Source organism: Danio rerio, chromosome 12, assembly GCF_052040795.2.
Source record: "Danio rerio strain M-AB ecotype USA chromosome 12, GRCz13ab, whole genome shotgun sequence".
Taxonomy (NCBI): Eukaryota; Metazoa; Chordata; class Actinopteri; order Cypriniformes; family Danionidae; genus Danio; species Danio rerio.
The window spans coordinates 49,481,548-49,487,829 of record NC_141032.1 but is presented as its reverse complement, the minus strand read 5'-3'; the positions used below and the strand labels follow the sequence as shown (position 1 = coordinate 49,487,829).

At 47.5% G+C, this 6,282-nt stretch overlaps 1 long non-coding RNA gene across 1 annotated transcript; it reads left to right on the top strand.

Annotated features, from left to right (window-relative positions):
* The first annotated feature begins 1,463 nt into the window (after positions 1-1,463).
* Positions 1,464-5,995, top strand: LOC147841592 (uncharacterized). The gene is made up of 3 exons (XR_015504743.1): positions 1,464-3,391; positions 3,515-3,944; positions 3,999-5,995. It is a non-coding gene; the product is annotated as an uncharacterized LOC147841592 (long non-coding RNA).
* The last annotated feature ends 287 nt before the right edge of the window (positions 5,996-6,282 follow it).

Sequence of the window (6,282 nt, the reverse complement as noted above, 5' to 3'; positions counted from 1 at the left end):
GTCAATGGGATCTGCAATGGGACATCCCACCCCATGTTAAGTCAATGGGGCACTTATTAAGGGTCTTTAAGTGGTTTGGGGGGGCGTGGCTTGTGAGCTTCAAAATCATATTGAGATGCTGATTGGTTGCCTCAGTCAAGTAAGCCAACCCCCAAGTCTGTATGACACTGCTATGTACTGTGATTGACATGTGAGTCAAGAAATGAATGGGAGTCAATGGGCCATGTAAAGTCAATGGGGACCCCTTTGGGACGTCCTAGCACCCCAGGGGTACAACTTATACCCCCTTTTGGGGTATGTTCTTATACAGGCTGCAACCCCCTACAGATGTTGCGAATCCCATATTTCTACGAATTTCACACTTGGCGCTATAACGCTTCAAAGGTCGTCCCATTTCGCGGGGGCGTTAGTGCTCTTCTAGAAAAATGAATGGGAGTCAATGGGGCCCATGTAAGTCAATGGGAAAACTTTGGGACGTCCTAGAGCCCCAGGGGTGCAACTTATACCCCCTTCCGGGGTATGTTCTCACTTAGGCTGCAACCCCCTGCAGATGTTGTGAATCCCATATTTCTAGGAAATTCATACTCGGCGCTGTGATTCGTCAAAGTTCGGCTCAATGTTAAGTCTATGGGATTTTTGGGGGGGTTTTTTGGCCCCTGCGGGGCCAAAAAACCCCCCACCCCTTATAAAAGTCATAGCACACCATTCCCGATAAGACCGCACGATTTGACCCTACTTTCAAGGGTCTGGGACGAAAGCTGCGGGACTAGTTACGCGCCGAAAAATGGGACGGAAGAAGGAAGAAGAAGAAAAAAATAATAATAAGCAAAAGAGCATAGTAAGAATGGACTTTGCCTATGGCAAACCCCATTAATAAACCACAATAGTAAGAATGGACTTTGCCTATGGCAAACCCCATTAACTAGAATTGTACATTTCCTAAAGGAAATGTGAATGGGGTTTGCGTGGCAAATCGATGGGGTACAAAATGGTACTAAACTGGGCAAAATAGCACTGGAAAGGTAAGAAATGGTGGTTGCTAAGATGTTGCTAGGGTGTCCTGAGTGGTTGCTAGGTGGTTGCTAGGGTGTTCTGAGTGGTTGCTAGGCGGTTGCTAAGGTGTTGCTAGGCGGTTGCTAAGGTGTCCTGAGTGGTTGCTAGGTGGTTGCTAAGGTGTTGCTAGGTGGTTGCTAGGGTGTTCTGAGTGGTTGCTAGGTGGTTGCTAAGGTGTTCCTAGGTGGTTGCTAGGGTGTTCTGAGTGGTTGCTAGGTGGTTGCTAAGGTGTTGCTAGGTGGTTGCTAGGGTTTTCTGAGTGGTTGCTAGGCGGTTGCTAAGGTGTTGCTAGGCGGTTGCTAGGGTGTCCTGAGTGGTTGTTAGGTGGTTGCTAAGGTGTTGCTAGGTGGTTGCTAGGGTGTCCTGAGTGGTTGCTAGGCGGTTGCTAGGGTGTTCTGAGTGGTCGCTAGGTGGTTGCTAAGGTGTTGCTAGGCGGTTGCTAGGGTGTCCTGAGTGGTTGGTAGTTGGTTGCTAAGGTGTTGCTAGGTGGTTGCTAGGGTATTCTGAGTGGTTGCTAAGGCGTTGCTAGGCAGTTGCTAGGGTGTCCTGAGTGGTCGCTAGGCCCTTACTAAGGCGTAACTAGGCGGTTGCTAGGTGGTTGCTAGGTGGTTGCTAGGCGGTTGCTAGGGTAATTTGGGTGGTTGCTAGGCAGTTGCTAGGGTACCCTGGGTGGTTACTAGGCAAGCCTCACATACTTGCCTGATGAAATATTTATACTTAGTAAGCATTTCTAGCAAGTTACAGTACATGGCTAGTCAATATTAGCATGTAGCTAGTCACTGCTAGCATGTGTAGCATATAGGAAGTTCCGTTTGCTAGCATGAGTCAAACAAGCCAATCCCCAAGTCTCTACGATGTTCCGATGCTGAGATATAGCTGTTGATGAACGGTTGCTAGGGTACTCTGTTTTGTTGCTATGGGCGAGGTTGCAGAGTGAACTTGAATGTGGTTGGCTGTCCAAGTGAAATGAGCCAACCCCCAAGTCAATAGGACACTGCTAAGCAAAGATATGCATGTAGGCCAGTTATAATAGCAGTCTATGGGATCAATTTGGGGGCGTGGCTTGTGAGATTCATTATCATATTGAGATGCTCATTGGTTGTCTGAGTCAGATGAGCCATCCCCCAAGCCAATAGGACACTGCTAAGCAAAGATATGCATCCAGCCCTATTATAATAGAAGTCTAAGGGACCAATTTGGGGGCGTGGCTTGTGAGCTTTATTATCATATAGTGATGCTGATTGGTTGCCTGAGTCAAATGAGCCCACCCCCATGTCTCTATGACACTCCTATGTAATGTTATTGATGTGTGACATATATAATGGAAGTCAATGGGATGTGCAATGGGACGTCCCACCCCATGTTAAGTCAATGGGGCTCTTATTAAGGGTCTTTAAGTGGTTTGGGGGGGCGTGGCTTGTGAGCTCAAATATCATAATGAGATGCTGATTGGTTGCCTGAGTCAAATAAGCCCACCTCCAAGTCAGTATGACACTGCTATGTACTGTGATTGACATATGACATTTATAATGGGAGTCAATGTAATGAATGGGAGTCAATGGGCAATGTAAAGTCAATGGGGACCACTTTGGGACGTCCTAGCACCCCAGGGGTACAACCTATACCCCCTTTCAGGGTATGTTCTCACTTAGGCTGCAACCCCCTACAGATGTTGTGAATCCCATATTTCTACGAAATTCACAATGGACGCAGTGATTGGTTAAAGTTCGGCTCCATGTAAAGTCAATGGAGACTTTGGGACGTCCTAGCTCCCCAGGGGTACAACATTTACCGCCTTTCGGGGTGTGGTTTGAAGCCTCCTATAACCCTCTCGAGATGTTGCGAATCCCATGTCTCTACGAATTTCACTGTTGACGCTACGGCGATTTCCGGGAATAGTATCTACGAGTGTCTAGAAAATGAATGGGAGTCAATGGGCCAATGTAAGTCAATGGGAGCACTTTGGGACGTCCTAGAGCCCCAGGGGTGCAACTTATACCCCTTTGCGAGGTATGTTCTCACTTAGGCTGCAACCCCCTACAGATGCTGTGAATCCCATATTTCTATGAAATTCACACTCGGCGCTGTGATTCGTCAAAATTCGGCTCAATGTTAAGTCTATGGGAATTTTGGGGGGGTTTTTTGGCCCCTGCGGGGCCAAAAAACCCCCCACCCCTTATAAAAGTCATAGCACACCATTCCCGATAAGACCGCACGATTTGACCCCACTTTGAAGGGTCTGGGACGAAAGCTGCGGGACTAGTTACGCGCCGAAAAGTGGTACGGAAGAAGGAAGAAGAAGAAGAATAACTAGAATTGTACATTTCCTAAAGGAAATGTGCTGTGAATCCCATATTTCTATGAAATTCACACTCGGCGCTGTGATTCGTCAAAATTCGGCTCAATGTTAAGTCTATGGGAATTTTGGGGGGGTTTTTTGGCCCCTGCGGGGGGCCTAAAGGAAATGTGAATGGGGTTTGCGTGGCAAATCGATGGGGTACAAAATGGTACTAAACTGGGCAATAGCACTGGAAAGGTAAGAAATGGTGGTTGCTAAGATGTTGCTAGGATGTCCTGAGTGGTTGCTAGGGGGTTGCTAGTGTGTTCTGAGTGGTTGCAAGGCGGTTGCTAAGGTGTTGCTAGGCGGTTGCTAAGGTGTCCTGAGTGGTTGCTAGGTGGTTGCTAAGGTGTTGCTAGGTGGTTGCCAGGGTGTTCTGAGTGGTTGCTAGGTGGTTGCTAAGGTGTTGCTAGGTGGTTGCTAGGGTGTTCTGAGTGGTTGCTAGGTGGTTGCTAAGGTGTTGCTAGGTGGTTGCTAGGGTGTTCTAAGTGGTTGCTAGGCGGTTGCTAAGGTGTTGCTAGGCGGTTGCTAAGGTGTCCTAAGTGGTTGCTAGGTGGTTGCTAAGGTGTTGCTAGGCGGTTGCTAGGGTGTCCTGAGTGGTTGCTAGGTGGTTGCTAAGGTGTTGCTAGGTGGTTGCTAGGGTGTTCTGAGTGGTTGCTAGGCGGTTGCTAGGCGGCTGCTAGGGTGTTCTGAGTGGTTGCTAGGTGGTTGCTAAGGTGTTGCTAGGCGGTTGCTAAGGTATTCTGAGTGGTTGCTAAGGCGTTGCTAGGCGGTTGCTAGGGTGTCCTGAGTGGTCGCTAGGCCCTTACTAAGGCGTTACTAGGCGGTTGCTAGGTGGTTGCTAGGCGGTTGCTAGGGTAATTTGGGTGGTTGCTAGGCAGTTGCTAGGGTAACCTGGGTGGTTACTAGGCAATCCTCACATACATGCCTGATGAAATATTTATAGTTAGTGAGCATTTCTAGCAAGTTACAGTACTTGGCTAGTCAATATTAGCATGTAGCTAGTCACTGCTAGCATGTGTAGCATATAGGAAATTCCGTTTGCTAGCATGAGTCAAACGAGCCAATCCCCAAGTCTCTACGATGTTCCGATGCCGAGATATAGCTGTTGATGAATGGTTGCTAGGGTACTCTGTTTTGTTGCTATGGGCGAGGTTACAGAGTGAACTTGAATGTGGTTGGCTGTCCAAGTCAAATGAGCCAACCCCCAAGTCAATAGGACACTGCTAAGCAAAGATATGCATGTAGAGCAGTTATAATGGCAGTCTATGGGACCAGTTTGGGGGCGTGGCTTGTGAGATTCATTATCATATTGAGATGCTGATTGGTTGTCTGAGTCAGATGAGCCATCCCCCAAGCCAATAGGACACTGCTAAGCAAAGATATGCATGTAGGCCAGTTATAATAGCAGTCTATGGGACCAGTTTGGGGGCGTGGCTTGTGAGCTTCATTATCATACTGAGATGCTGATTGGTTGTCTGAGTCAAATGAGCCCACCCCCGTGTCTCTATGACACTCCTATGTAATGTTATAGATGTGTGACCTTTATAATGGAAGTCAATGGGATCTGCAATGGGACATCCCACCCCATGTTAAGTCAATGGGGCACTTATTAGGGGTCTTTAAGTGGTTTGGGGGGGCGTGGCTTGTGAGCTTTAAAATCATAATGAGATGCTGATTGGTTGCCTGAGTCAAATAAGCCCACCCCCAAGTCTGTATGACAGTGCTATGTACTGTGATTGACATATGACATTTATAATGGGAGTCAATGTAATGAATGGGAGTCAATGGGCAATGTAAAGTCAATGGGGACCACTTTGGGACGTCCTAGAGCCCCAGGGGTGCGACCTATACCCCCTTTCGGGGTATGTTCTTACTTAGGCTGCAACCCCCTACAGATGTTGTGAATCCCATATTTCTATGAAATTCACAATGGACGCAGTGATTGGTTAAAATTCGGCTCCATGTAAAGTCAATGGAGTATTTGGGACGTCCTAGCTCCCCAGGGGTACAACATTTACCGCGTTTCGGGGTGTGGTTTGAAGCCTCTTATAACCCTCTCGAGATGTCGCGAATCCCATGTCTCTACGAATTTCCGTGTTGGCGCTACGGCGATTTCCGGGAATAGTATCTTACGAGTGTCTAGAAAATGAATGGGAGTCAATGGGCCAATGTAAGTCAATGGGGACCACTTTGGGACGTCCTAGAGCCCCAGGGGTGCAACTTATACCCCCTTGCGGGGTATGTTCTCACTTAGGCTGCAACCCCCTACAGATGCTGTGAATCCCATATTTCTATGAATTTCACACTCGGTGCTGTGATTCGTCAAATTTTGGCTCAATGTTAAGTCTATGGGATTTTGGGGGGGGTTTTTTGGCCCCTGCGGGGCCAAAAAACCCCCCACCCCTTATAAAAGTCATAGCACACCATTCCCGATAAGACCGCACGATTTGAGCCCACTTTCAAGGGTCTGGGACGAAAGCTGCGGGACTAGTTACGCGCCGAAAAATGGTACGGAAGAAGGAAGAAGAAGAAGAAGAACTAGAATTGTACATTTCCTAAAGGAAATGTGAATGGGGTTTGCGTGGCAAATCGATGGGGTACAAAACGGTAGTAAACTGGGCAATAGAACAACATGCTAATCGAGTTGCTAGCATCGTGCTAACATGATTAGCATGCAGCTAGCATGATGCTAATTGTGTTAACATCACGCTAGCAACATGCTAATCGAGTTGCTAGCATGATGCTAACATGATTAGTATGTAGCTAGCATGATGCTAATCGTGTTAGCATCATGCTAGCAACATGCTAATCGACTTGCTAGCATCATGCTAATATGATTAGCATGTAGCTAGCATGATGCTAATCATATTAGCATCATGCTTACAACA